Here is a 14,507-nt window from a genome sequence, read left to right on the forward strand (position 1 = left end):
CTTAAATAAAATGTTAAATAAATTACAGAAGGAAATCAACAATAAAACTGTACTAGTGGGAGGCCTCAACTTTCCCCACTTAGATCTGGAATCTTGATAAATCTAACCATAAAATCACTAAGAAAGAAAAAAAATCAAGGAGATGAATAGAATCATAGAAAAATTAAATATGCTAGACTTGTGGAGAAAACTGAGTGGGAATATAAAAGAATCTACCTTTTTTCACAGATATATATGACACCTTTACAAAAATTTACTTTGCATTATGGTATAAGCACCACACAAGCAAATGAAGAAAATCAGAAACATCAAATGCATCCTTTACAGATTATAATACAATCAAGATTATATTTAATAAAGGGATGTGGAACTATATAGTAAAAGTTAGTTGGAAAGTAAGTAATCTAATCCTAAAGTATAAGTGGGTCAAAAGCTGAATCATAGAAGCAATCAATCATTTAATCAAAAAGAATGATAAGGCACAGATACACTCTGGCCACTTTCTCAACACAAGTGTCACGAATACTCAGATTCTTTAAGAGTCTGATAAATGTTCAGTTTCCTTATGGGCCTGGCCAATATGGAAGATATTTAATAAACTTTGTTTTGCTTTGGCTGAAAGGAGGCTTGAGTCTAATTCATTCGGGCAAGACCCGTGTGTCACTATTTTGGGGTCCCAGTACTTCTAAACCTCAACGATCCTCACAACAACCCCAGAAGGCCTGTAGTGGAATAAACTGAGGCAGGACCAAAAGGGAGCCAGCAGTTCAGTTGTTCTGAACCTGAGTCCAGCAACAGTTTACAGAAACTCTACCAGGCACAAGCCAACAGATCCCAAATAGATCAGGAATTTGCAGTGCAAGAGGGCAGTAGGCAGATCTCTTTCTGGATTACACTACTTTGGAAGCATGAAAAAATTTACAGGCCCCTAGACTGAGCTGTGAAAGCATAGAAGGACATAAGACACAAAAGGACATAAAGACAGAAGCTTAAGCCAGACATCTCATGCCCCCAGAGGAGAGTAGAATCCAATACTACCATAAAGTCCAAAGTCAACAAGCAAAGAAAAAAGAACCTGACCATAAAAACAAACAAACAAACAAACTATAAGGTCAATGGCTTGAAAAGCAAAGCCTCAGTGAAAAATGCAGACTGGACAAAATGCCAGCAAGAATTCATGGAAGGATTAAAGAACTTGTATTAAATGAGCCAAAAAAAAAAAGTATTTATCAAGGAGAAAATACTGCAAGCAGCCAGAAAGAAACAATTTGAATATTGTGGAAACGCAATCAGAATAATACAAGACCTAGCAGCTTCTACATAAGGGATCGAAGGGCTTGGAATACAATATTCTGGAGGTCAATGGAGCCAGGATTAAAACCGAGAATCACCTACCCAGCAAAACTGAGTATCATGCTCCAAGGCAAAATATGGATTTTCAATAAAATAGAGGACTTTCAAGCTTTCTCAGTGAAAAGACCAGAGCTGAATAGAAAATTTGGCATTCAAACACAAGAACCAAGAGAAGTATGAAAAGGTAAACAAGAAAGAGAAATCATAAGGGACTTACTAAACTTGAACAGTTTTGTTTACATTCCTACATGGAAAGATGATGTGTATAATTCATGAAACTCAGTATTAGGGTAGCTGAAGGGAATATACATACATATGTATGTGTATATGTATATGTATGTATATATATATATATATATACATATATGTGTGTGTGTGTGTGTGTGTGTGTATGTATGTATAGACAGTGGGCACAGGGTGAGTTGAATATGAAGAGATGATGTCTAAAAAAAAATCAAATTAAGGGATGAGAGAGGAATATATTGAGACAGGGAGAAAGGGAGAGATAGAATGGGGTAAATTATCTCACATAAAAGTGGCAAGAAAAAGCAGTTCTGTAGGAAGGGAAGAGGGGGCGGGTGAGGGGGAATGAGTGAATCTTGCTCTCATCGGATTTTACCTGAGGAGGGAATACCATACACACTCAATTGGGTATCTTAACCCACAGGAAAGGAGGAGGAAGAAGATAAAAAGGGGGGGATGATAGAAGGGAGGGCAGATAGGGGGAGGAGGTAATAAAAGACAAACACTTTGGAAAAGGGACAGTGTCAAGGGAGAAAATCCAATAAAGTGGGATAGATTAGGAAAGAGCAAAATATAGTTAGTCTTTCAAAACATGAGTATTTTGGAAGAGTTTTACATAATGAGATGGATGTGCCCTATGTTGAATTGCTTGCCTTCTTAGGGAGAGTGGGTGGGAAGGGAAAAGGGAAGAGAATTTGTACCTCAAAGTTTTAAAATCAGATGTTCAAAAACAACAAAAAAAAAAGTTTTTGCATGCAACTAGGAAATAAGATACACAGGCAATGGGGCATACAAATTTATCTTGCCCTACAAGAAAGGAAAGGAAAAGGAGATGGGAGGGGAGTGGGGTGACAGAAGGGAGGGCTGATTGGGGAGTGGGGCAACCAGAATATACACCATCTTGGAGTGGGGGGGAGGATAGAAATGGGGAGAAAATTCGTAATTCAAACTCTTGTGAAAATCCATGCTGAAAACTAAATATATTAAATAATTAAATAAATAAATAAAAGAAAAAAATCAAATAAGAGCAATAGAGGACAAATTAGGAAAAGACATGATAGCTATGCAAGAAAATTGTAAGAAAAAATTAACAGCTTAATAAAAGAAATACTGAAGAAAAAAAACTCCATAAAAATCAGAATTGATCAAATAGCAAAAGAAAATACTGAAGAAAATAACTCCTTAAAAATTAGTATGGCTAATTGGAAGGCTATGATTCCATGAGACATCAATAAAGCAATGAAACAAAGTTGAAACACTGAAAAAAAATTATGTGAAATATTTCATAGGAAAAACAACTGACCTAGAAAAAAATCAAGGAGAGATAATTCAAGAGTAATTGAACTACCTGAGAGCCATGGACAAAAAAAGAGCCTAGGCACCATATTTCAAGAAATTAAAAAGGAAAATTGCTCAGATATCTTAGAACCAGAGGTCATATAAAAATTGAAAGTATCCACCAGTTACCTCTTGAAAGAAATCCCAAAATGCAAACTCCAAGGAATCCAGAACTTCTAGGTCAAAGAGAAAATACTGAAAGCAACCAAAAAGAAATAACTCAAACACCAATGTGGATCACACAAGATTTATCAGCCAACACACAAAGGAGTGGAGAGCATTGAATATGATATTCTGGAAGGCAAAGGAGTTAGGAGTACAACCAAGAATACCCTACTCAGCCAAACTAGATAAAAGCTGTCAGGGGGTGGTGCGGACTGAATGTTTAACAATATTGAGGGTTTTTAATCAATCCTTCTGACCACAGCTGAATAGAAAACTTTTCATTCAAACACATGACTCAAAAGAAAATTAAAAAGGTAAACATGAGTTAACAAATTGTATGGGGTTAACAAATGTTAAATGGTTTACATTGCTAAATGGGAAGAGAATACCTTCAGAATTTTATCATCACTAGGGCTGAAGAAGTATAGAGTGTTAGAAGGCATGGGTGAAATTCTATTATCTTGCATAGTCTTGCTGCTGCTGTTTGTCCTTCATTCTTGAAGGGAACCATGATGTCAGAAAGGTGATGCCATGACATGCAAGTGAATCGGATTTAAGGGAGGGAGGGCTGTGCAAAGTCACCAGCCTCACTTTCTCCTTCAGAGCCATGTGGATCCAGGGGCAAGATATGCATCAGGACAACCAGAGATGATCCAGGATATTAAGATCCTTAACAGGTCTCAATTTGACTGAGGCAGTGCCCATTAAGTGATTAAGGCTTAATAAGAAAAGAGGCAAAGAATGGCTTCTTTAAAAAAATCATGGAAATCAATTTGGAACTATGATAAAAAATTATTAAACTGAGCATACCCTTTGGCCTAAAAGCAACAATACTTGGTCTGTAACCCAAAGAGAGTAGAGAAAAAGGGAAAGAACTCATATGTATAAAAGTACACACACACACACACACACACACACACACACACACACACACACACGTACACAAACACATGCACACAAACACACACACACACAGAGCTTGCTGAAAGTTACCACAGAAAAGGAATCTCTATCAATACTAAATATATACGCACCAAATAATATAGCATCTAAGTTTTAGAAGGAGAAGTTTAATGAATTACAGGAGGAAATAGATAATAAAATTAACCTAATGGGCAATATCAACTTTCCCCTCTCAGAATTAGATAAATCTAACCAAAAAAAAAAAATAATAAACAAGAAAGAAGTTAAGGAGGTGAACAAAATTCTGGAAAACTTGGATAGATCTCTGGAGAAAAATGAATGAGAATATAAAGGAATACACCTTTTTTTGTCAGCAATACCTGGCACCTAAACAAAAACTGACCATGTATTAGGACATGAAAAATTCACAAACAAATGCAGAAAAGGAGAAATAGTTAACAAATTCTTTTAAGATCATAGTGCAGTAAAAATTACATTCAATAATGGACAATGGAAAGAGATTAAAAATTCAATGGAAATTAAATAATCTAATTGCAGAAAATAAGTGGGTCAAAGGATAAATCATACAAATAAAATTTCATCAAAGAAAATGACTACAATGAGATGACACAATCAAAATCTATGGGAAGCAGCCAAAGCAGTATGCAAGGGAAATTTTATTTCTCTAATTGCTTACATCAGTAAAATAGAAAAAAAAAGCAAATCAATGCATTGGGCATGGAACTAAAAAAAATATTAGAAACAGAGCAAATGAGAATCCCAAATTAAACACCAGGTTGGAAATCCTGAAAATAAAATTTTACGTCACATATGTGTATACATATATATATATAGGTAATATATATATGTAATATATATGTATGTATATATGTATATATAGTAGATATAGTAGATTAGCAGTTTCATCTGTTTATTATACTGTATTAGGGAAATGTTTCTTTTATCCGACAAACAACATATAAAATTAAAAAAAATATTTAAAAAAGAATGATAAGTAGAAAACTTTCCAAAATTTGTAGGATGCAGCCAAAGCAATACATAGGGGATATTTATACCTCTAAATGTGTATATCAGTAAAAGACAGAAAGAGCAGATCCCTGAATTGGTCATGGAATTAAGCAAAAAAGAAAAAGGAAAAACAAGTAAAGGAACGGCGTGAGAATCCTCAGTTAAACATCAAGCTGGAAATCCTGAAAATCTAAGGAGAGATAAAAAAAAAATAACTGTAAGAAAGACATTGACCTAATAAAGGAAACTAGGAGCTGACTTTATATAAAACCCATAAAATTTGAAATTATGGATTGATTTTATTTAAAAAAAAAGAAAGAAGAATCCAAATTACTAGTATCAAAAATGAAAAGTTTGACTGCACCACCGATGAAGATAAAATTAAGGCAATGATTAGAAATTATAAGGCAGCAAAGTGACAATCTAAGTGAAATGGATGAATATTAAAAATATATATATAAACTGTTCAAATTAACAGAAGAGGAAATAGAATACTTAAATAATACTACTTAGTAAAAGAAATTGAACATGCTATCAGTGAGCTCACTGAGAAGAAATCCTCAGGACCAGATCGATTCACAAGCGAATTCTACCAAGCATTTAAGAAATAAATAAACTCAACACTATATAAAGTATTCGAAAAAAAAAAAAAAGAATAGGTAATGAAGGAAACCTACCAAATTCCTTTTATTGTTTTGATAACTAACTCTTCACTAGCACTGAGGAAGGTTTCTGTTGCTTTGCCCACCCTCAGGTCTAGGTACCAGTACTGGGTGTTAATTCCAGGGTGAGCAGAAACACTAGAATATCAGAGGTTGTGGCAGCAAGTGGCGGGTGGGGGGGGGACTCTCCTCAGAGTTCCTGGGGAAAAAAGATTGCTCATGGTCACTCACAGAGCAGAGCGCAGGCCAAGAGAGTAGAAAAACACCTCTCCTTAGATCACACCACCTTAGAAGAACTGAAAACCTAGAGGTCCCTAGGAGTATCTCTGAAAACAACTGCACAAACACCCTGATGCTTGTCACAGTGCACCCGCTACCCTAGAAGAAGATTCCTACTTTAACAAACAGCTGAAAGTCAAGCAATAGGCTGGCAAAATGAGCAAACAATGGAAAAATCTCTGACTACAGAAAGTTATTATGGTGATAAGGAAGATCAAAACACATACTCAGAACAAAAAAGCAAAGTCAAAACTCCTGTATCTAAAGCCTACAGGAAAAAAAAAAATTGGTCTTAGGCCATAGAGAGCTCAAAAAGGATTTTGGAAATTGAGTAAGAGAGATAGAGGAAAAATTGGGACTATAAATAACAGTGACACAAGAAAAGCATGAGGAAAATATCAACAGCTTGGTGAAGGAGACACAAAGAAATACTAAAGAAAATTACACCTTCAAAAATAGTCTAGGCCTAATGGCAAAAGAGATCCAAAAAGCCAATGAGGAGAAGAATACCTTAAATGAGCCAAATGGAATGGAAAGTACAAAACATCACTAAAAAAAATAATTCCTTAAAAATTAAAATGCAGCAAATGGAAGCTAATGAGAAACCAAGAGGCAATAAAACAAAGCCAAAGTAGTGAAAAGATAGAACACAATGTGAAATATCTCATTCAAAAAACTGGAAAATAAATCCAGGAGAGATAATTTAGAAAACATTGGACTACCTGAAATCCATGATCAAATAAAAAACATAGACATCTTTCAAGAAACTATCAGGGAAAATTGCTCTGATATTCTAGAACTGGAGGGTGAAATAGAAATTGAAAGAATCCACCAATAATTTCCTGATAGAGATCCCAAAATGAAAACTGCCAGGAATATTATAGCTAAATTGCAGAGTTCCCAGGTCAAGGAGAAAATATTGCCAGCAACCTGAAACAATTCAAGTATTGTGGAGCCAGAGTCAGGATAACGCAAGATTTAACAGCTTCTACTTTAAAGTTTTGGAAGGCCTGGAATATGATATTCTGGAGGTCAAAGGAGCTAGGATTAAAACCAAGAATCACCTACCCAGCAAAATTGAGTATAATTCTTCAAGGGCAAAAATGGATGTTCAAAGAAATAGAGGCTTTTCAAGCATTCTTGATGACAAGACCAACGCAGAATAGAAAATGTCAAATATAAGACTGAAGAGAAGCATAAAAATGTAGACAGGAAAAGGAAGTCACAAGGAATTTAATAAGGTTAAGCTGCCTACATGGAAAGATGATATTTGAAACTCATGAAACCTTTCTCCTTATTAGAGTGGTTAGAAGGAGTATATATAGACAGAGGGTACAAGTATGAGTTAAATATGAAGGGATGATATCTGAGAAATAAAAGTAAGGTATGAGATAGGGATGCACTTGGAGAAAGATAAAGGGAGAGGTAATATGGGATAAATTATCTCTCAAAAAAGAGGCAAGAAAAAGTTTTTACAATGGAGAGGAAGAAGGGGGAGATGAAGGGGAGTGAGTGAACCTTACTCTCATCAGAGTTGTCTCAAAAAGGGAATAACACACACTCAATGGGGTATAGAAATCTATCTTACCCTATAGGAAAGTAGAAGGGGAAAGGGATGGAGAAGGGGAGGGTAATAGAAGAGAGGGCAGATTGGGGTAAAGTGTAGTCAGAAGCAAAACACTTTTGAGGAGGGATAGGGTGAAAGGAGAGAGAGAATAGAATACATGGAGATAGGGAGAATAGGCTGGAACAGTTAGCAATAGTAAATATGAAAAAAATTGAAGCAAGTTTCTCTGGTAAAGGCCTTACTTCTCTAACATATAAAGGACTGTGTCAAATTTATAAAAAAATAAGAGCCATTCCCCAACGGATGAATGATCAAAAGATATAATCAGTTTTTACATGAAGTGATTAAAGCTATCTGTAGCCATATAAAAATATTCTAACTCTCAATTGATTGGAGAAATAGAAATTAAAACAATTCTAATGTACTACCTCAAACCTACTAGATTGGCTAATAGGATAGAAAAGGTGAATAAGAAATGTTATCGGGAATGTGGGGAAAAAGAGACACTAATGTATTCTTGTCAAAGTTGTGCATTGATTCAACCATTCTAAAAAGCAATTTATTCTTGCATGCCCTTTGACCCAGTAATACCAATGCTAGGTCAGTATCCCAAAAGAGACAAAAAACAAAAAGGAAAAGGACCTATATGTACAAAAATATTTATAGCAGATTTTTTTCTGTGGGTAAAGAATCAGAAATTGATGTTATGCAAATCAATTGGGGAATAGATGATCAACTTGTTGTATTTAATTATGATGAATACTATTGTACCATAAGAAGTGATGAGCAGAGTGCTCTCAAAAAAAAAAAAAACACCTGGAAACACTTGCATTGGTTGATGAAAAGTGAAATGGAATGTGTACAAAATAACAGCAATATTGTAAGATGATCAGTTGCAAATGACTCAGCAGAAACTATGGGAGTTAAACAAGTAGAGGCTTGGGGGTGGAGGGGATGGCCAGATAGAGGGCTTGGGCTTAAGCTGATAAGCCTGGCTCCAGAGGACTGTGTTAATAGAGTGAATATCTTGAGATTGTATTGTATGTGGAGTTTTGGAACAGGAGCAGAGGACTGCCTTCATGGAGACTTGAGAGAAAAATCAGAGAATGGCCTTCGTGCAGATTCAGCAGGAGTGGCTGGTGAGGAGAGAGAAGGAGACACCTGTGCCAAGGAAAACTGCTTGTGTGAGAACTTTGGAAAGGTGGAGAACCCTTACATTGCAATTGCAATTCCAGCAGAAACCAAAAGGGGCCAGCTGGAGCTGGAGGAATAGGAACGCAGGACCTTGGAGTTCAGCCTTGGGGAAAGATGGAAACTTTTCAACAAGGAGCTAAGTATGCCTTTTGGCTGCCTCCCCTGGGGCTGTTTGGGACCCAGGAGGGAGGGGTGGATTTGTCTATGGTGGGGTGGAGAAAGTGCCTTGGACCCTCAGGGACCCCACCCTGTTGACTTTACTGCCCAGCCACCTCTCAGGACTTGGAATCAGGGGTTGGAAGAGTATGGGGAGGAGAGACCCCCAATAGAACTTTATTTGGACTTTTTCTTTGAATTGGGACTTTGGGTGCCAAGTGAAAGCCTGCAGCTACAGCGTGGGGAGAAGGACATATCCCCAATGGAACTTTATTTGGACTTTTTTGTTTGCTTTGGGACTTTACTAACTAAAGCATGCCCATGCCTGAGGGTACTGGGAGGAAGACTGCAATGGCAGTGTATGTAAGAGGACACACCTCAAGGAGGACTTTATTTGGACACTCTGTATTTACTAAAGAAGATTGTTACTTGCTGTGACCTCGGGGTGGATGGAGTAACATAAACAAGTATTTTGGAAATGATACTGAATGATATGTTTTGTTATAGTTTCCTGATTGATTGAAGAGATTGACTTACTTTGACCTAGGGATGGATGTTTGGATTTTAAACAAGTATTTTGGGGAATGACATTGAATGATATTTTGTTATGAATGATATGCTTTAGTTCTCTGATCAAATCACAATGTATAATGCTTCTATTTTGTTCCAGATTCCATGGCCATTTAATTTAGATGTTGTTAGGCCAAGGATCCTGGAGGGGTGGAGTATAATATTAATTAAGGTGGTTAGAAATACTAAAGTAATCAAATGCCTTTGACTAAGCCTTACTAGGTGCTAAACCCGAGGCCCACACCCTTTTGCTAGCTAGATATGAATCCTTTGAGCCCTGAACAGATTATAAAAGCTCAAAGGTTTGCATTTTGTCTGGGGGTCTCACTCATGGAGGAGTGCTGATGTGGAGACTCTGGGCAGCTGTTGTTAAGAGCCACCTCCCTCCCCCCAGTTTATCAACCCAGATGTTGATGCTATCCTGCTAACTATGAATTGTGATTTGGTCTGTTTATAACATATGTTTGCAATTTGTTTGTATTTGAACTGAAGTTCAGGGTGCTGGCTTTGGCCCTGAACTAAATGAATTATATATGTATGTTTGATTAAAGTGAGATTGTTATCCCCATACAATTACTTTCCTTAGTAAAGCAGATCAAAAGAACCTGTGCTGACAACTTTTGTTGTTAGTCTTGTGTTGGTCTTTCACCCTACAACAGTTGCTATCCAAATTGTTGCTACAGTCAAGTTTTCTTTTACGTCAAGTTTTCTCCAGTCTAATTAAAGTCAAAGTGGAGAAGTATCAATTTTTATCTTTAGTAACAAATTCATTTTTTTCTTTCCATTTATGAGATGACTGAGCTCCTCTACCTGCAAATACAAGTAGTCTGAGTAAAAAGTAGCTGAAAGATGCTACTTGCCCCCTGTTCTATTCTAAATGATGTATTTCTTCCTGTTGTGTCCTTATGCACGTTAGTAATAAATCCATAGAGGATTCTTTCTCTTTCTTTCTCCCTTTCTCTCCCTCTCCTCCTCTCTCTCCCTCTCTCCCTGTCTCATCTCTCTCTCTCTGTCTGGTCTCTCTCTGTGTCTCTATCTCTGTCTTTCTCTGCCTCTGTCTCTGTCTCTGTCTCTCTCTCTCTCTCTCTCTCTCTCTCTCTCACACACACACACACACACACACACACAAATACACACACATACACTCATACAGTATAAGCCTTTTTTTTCCAGTTTTCCTTCTTTCTGTGTGTGGCATAGTGGAGCTTGGATTGCAAGGGATCTGAGAACTATAAAATCTTAAATCTGAGATCTATAAAATAAACTAGTTGAAGGAAATGGCATCCCATGTCCATTCTAGCTCTAAATCCATAATCTTTGTACCTCTAGATTTATGATGATGACTCTTCCCCTTCCACCAATTTGTTTCAATTTTCTATTCATCAAATATATATTATATCCCTATTAGATGCATAGCAAGATATCAACAATTTATTGTAGGTGAATTCATCAGAAGTTGGCCAATTTCATTTACTTTTTTGCAATGTTTATCTAAATACTTTTTTTCAGAAGATTTTCATATTACCCTTGCCAATTTATGTCTTGTAATATAACTAAAGAGCTTACAAATATACAAATATAGTGTTTATGAAAAAAATTAGAATCTTGCTGACTTTGTCTTCATGGGCCCTTAGAGAAGCAGTTTACTTTGTCAGCAAATAATTTGCATACCATTGGCAACACCCTTGGGCCATTTAGTTGCTATAATTTTCCTTACCATTATTGAAATGAAATGAATTTTCCCCCACATTTGGAATGTGCCTACAGTGAACTTGTTCTCAAAATCATCCTTGTGGTATCTTTTGTAACTTAAAAGAGAAGAGAATATGATAAGCCAATGTCTTTTTAAGCCTACTAAATGTTTTCTCCATTTTTTCCAAAGCATTTGGAGTTGTTTTTAGCACAGTTAGTATCTCTCTGTGATGGAGTTCCCCAGCTACAGTCTTCAGAGGGCAATTCACATTGTATCTAACTCCAGCAAAAGTTGTATTAGAAATGTTCTTATGAAGAAGGAGCTATGGGAAAATTAAGAGAGTTTGTACTGCTTTTAGGGAAATACAATCATGTTTTCTCACTACGTTATGATGCTTTGAGTGGTTGATGGCACAAATGAAAGGGGAAAAGAAAAAACAAAATTTCCCTTGATATTAATTAAGCAGGTAGAATAATAGGATCATAAATTTAAAAATTACCAGTTAAAGTATATGTTATATATGTAATTTTGTATTTTAAGTAAAGTATCATAGTATCTAGAAACTATAATTTTCTCCTGACTTTAAATTCTTACCAATAAATTTCATTATTTAAATTTGGGTGCTAAACTAATTTGTGTGTATGGCATGGTCAGAAAGAGACATAGTGAACTATTTGCCCAGTGATCCTTTCATAGCCTATTGACAGAAAGAGTTCTATTTCAAGATAGATTTTTCTAGGCCTGGTACTTTCTCAGCCCTTACTCTGATTTGTGCTGTCTCTTCAGAACTTTTTTTTTTAAGAGGCAAATTATCTTTTATTTCTGTTACTTTAATTTTTTCTTTACTATTGGATTTTTTGGGGGATAATAATGTCCCTATGACTTTACAACCTTCCCTTTTACCTTTAACCTCTAACACTTCCTGCTTCCTTCCCTTTCATTTTTCCTCAGTAAAAACATCTTTCTACAGCCAAAGGCTGTCATTTTTTGTCCTCCAGCTCCTTTTACATAAAACCCAATCATTTGTTAAGATTTCCTAATTATGTGCTGAATGGTGTACAGGACATTGTGTATTGATTTTAATATTATCAAAGATCAAATTTCAAATAAATATTGTTTCTCTTAACCAGATTTCCCGCAATGGTTTGGTTTGGATCATCTTCTAAGAAATAATCCTTAAGGAACTGAGTGACATAATGCATGGATAGAACATTCATTCTTTATAGATTTCAAAGACTGTTTTCAGGACCTATAAAGTAGCAGTATTAGCTTTCTGAAATGTGTATAAAGACAAGTTTTCTATGCTGTAGGATTGGTGGTTTCCACAAGTCTCTGTTGTGGGGATTTGAAGATTCTCTTTTAAAGGGATGTGACATTGAGATATGTGGTAACCAAACCTATGAGTTTTATTTTTTTTTCAGTTTCCAAGTAATTTTATTCAGAATTTTGTGGTTTCTTTCCTGAATCAATAAATACTGTGTAAGACAACATAAAAATGACCAGTTTTTCTCCCCTGCTCCCTTTACCTGGGGTGGAAGGGAGTAGAGAAGCTAGCCCAATGAGTTATTTCAGTCTCATGGTGGGGGTGGACCCCCCAAATTTTGTCCAGGAACAGGGAGGGGGGGTAGAGTGGCCAGTCATGGCCTCTCAACTATCTTTTGGTGGGGCAGTTGGGGAGAGGCAGTATTTGGTTGCTGGGAAGGAGGACAAACTGGCTTAAAACAATGAAGGGCTGAATTAGTGTTTTGGAGTAAGGGGAAGAAGTTGCGGGAAGTAACGGCACCAAGGGCATAAACCTGCCCTAGAGAAAAGGGTGTCTGAGGTTCGCAGTTACTCTTGCCTCAAAAAATGACATTTATTCAAAGTCAAAAAAAAAGGAAAAAAGGACAAAGTTATCTATCACTTGTTCCCCACCCCCAGCCAGCTCCCCCTCCCCCGATCCCAGAGAGCAGAGCCCTGGGTTAAATCAGGTGGGGAAGCCCCTGAGATGAAGTCAGCCACATTGAGAGGCATATCCTCAATGGAGGTATTGTAGAAAGTCTCAATGTCTTGAAGAATCCTTTTGTCTTCCTCTGTCACCATGTTGATGGCCATGTCTTTATGGCCCAAGAACCCACCATGGCCAATTCTATGAATATAATTCTTCCAATAGGTGGGAAGGTCATAATTAGTAACCAAAGACACTTGCTGAACATCAATGCCTCTAGCCAACAGGTCAGTGGTAATAAGCACCCAACTGGAACCTGAGCGAAACTCCCTCATGAATACATCACGTTCTTTTTGGTCCATGTCTCCATGCATTGCAGAGACAGTAAAGTCACAAGCATGCATTTTCTCAGTGAGCCAATCCACCATTGATGAAGATTATAGCTTGAGTAATAGCTGGTGTTTCATACAGATTACACAAGGTATCTAGCTTCCACTTCTCTCGTTCCGCGTATATGTAAAACTGATGAATGCCTTCCAATGTCAACTCCTCCTTCTTGACTAAAATCCTGATAGGATCCCTCATAAACTTCTTGGTCACTTCTAGCATCTCTGAGGGCATGGTGGCTGACAAGAATACCACCTGAGTATTGCCACTGAGTTTCTGGAATATGTCATAGATCTGGTCCTTAAAACTGCAACTCAACATTTCATCTGCTTCATCCAGAACAAACATCTTGATGTATTTGGGAGATAACTATCACTGGCTAGGCATGTCAAAGACATGGCCTGGAATGCCAACAATGATGTGGGGAGCTTCTATCTGCAACTTCTGAACCTCAGACCTAACATTTGTTCCTCCAATCCAGACATGGCATGTAGTCTCCCAGTGCCATTGCTACCTTTTGGATCTATTAAGTTAGCTCTCTAGTGGGTGCCAAAACCAAGGCCTGTGTGGCCTTTATGTCTCATTCAGTCTGTTAGGAAATGGAAATGGCAATGGTAGCAGTCTTCCCAGTGCCACACTGGGCTTGAGGAATCACATCACAATCCTTGATACAAGGAAGAATTGCATGTTGCTGAATAGCAAATGGCTTCTCAAAACCATAGGCATATATACCAGGAAGAAGAGATTCTGAGAGGTTCATATAATCAAAGCTATCCACAATCTCATTCCAGTTACTAGCAAACAAAGTTGTTTTGAGATCAGATGGGATCTTAAGAATTAAGTTGTTGACAAAATGAGAAATCAGTGCGGGTAAATAATCATAGCACCTTGATGACACCATCAGGGTCCATTCCATCAGGGCCATTGTCTCTGGATCAGGAATCCTGATTCCCAGATGTGATCCTGGGAACTAGCAAGCCTATAAGTTTTATAATTAAACTAGGAAGGGCGACTGGTACACCTGAGATAGGCAGGTAGCAC

The 14,507-nt window shown here is 37.0% G+C and overlaps 1 pseudogene; it reads right to left on the bottom strand.

The window, feature by feature from the left end:
* Positions 1-13,051: 13,051 nt before the first annotated feature.
* LOC118847246 lies at positions 13,052-14,192 on the bottom strand (annotated as a pseudogene).
* Positions 14,193-14,507: the final 315 nt, after the last annotated feature.

Source organism: Trichosurus vulpecula, chromosome 4 (assembly GCF_011100635.1).
Source record: "Trichosurus vulpecula isolate mTriVul1 chromosome 4, mTriVul1.pri, whole genome shotgun sequence".
Lineage (NCBI taxonomy): Eukaryota > Metazoa > Chordata > Mammalia > Diprotodontia > Phalangeridae > Trichosurus > Trichosurus vulpecula.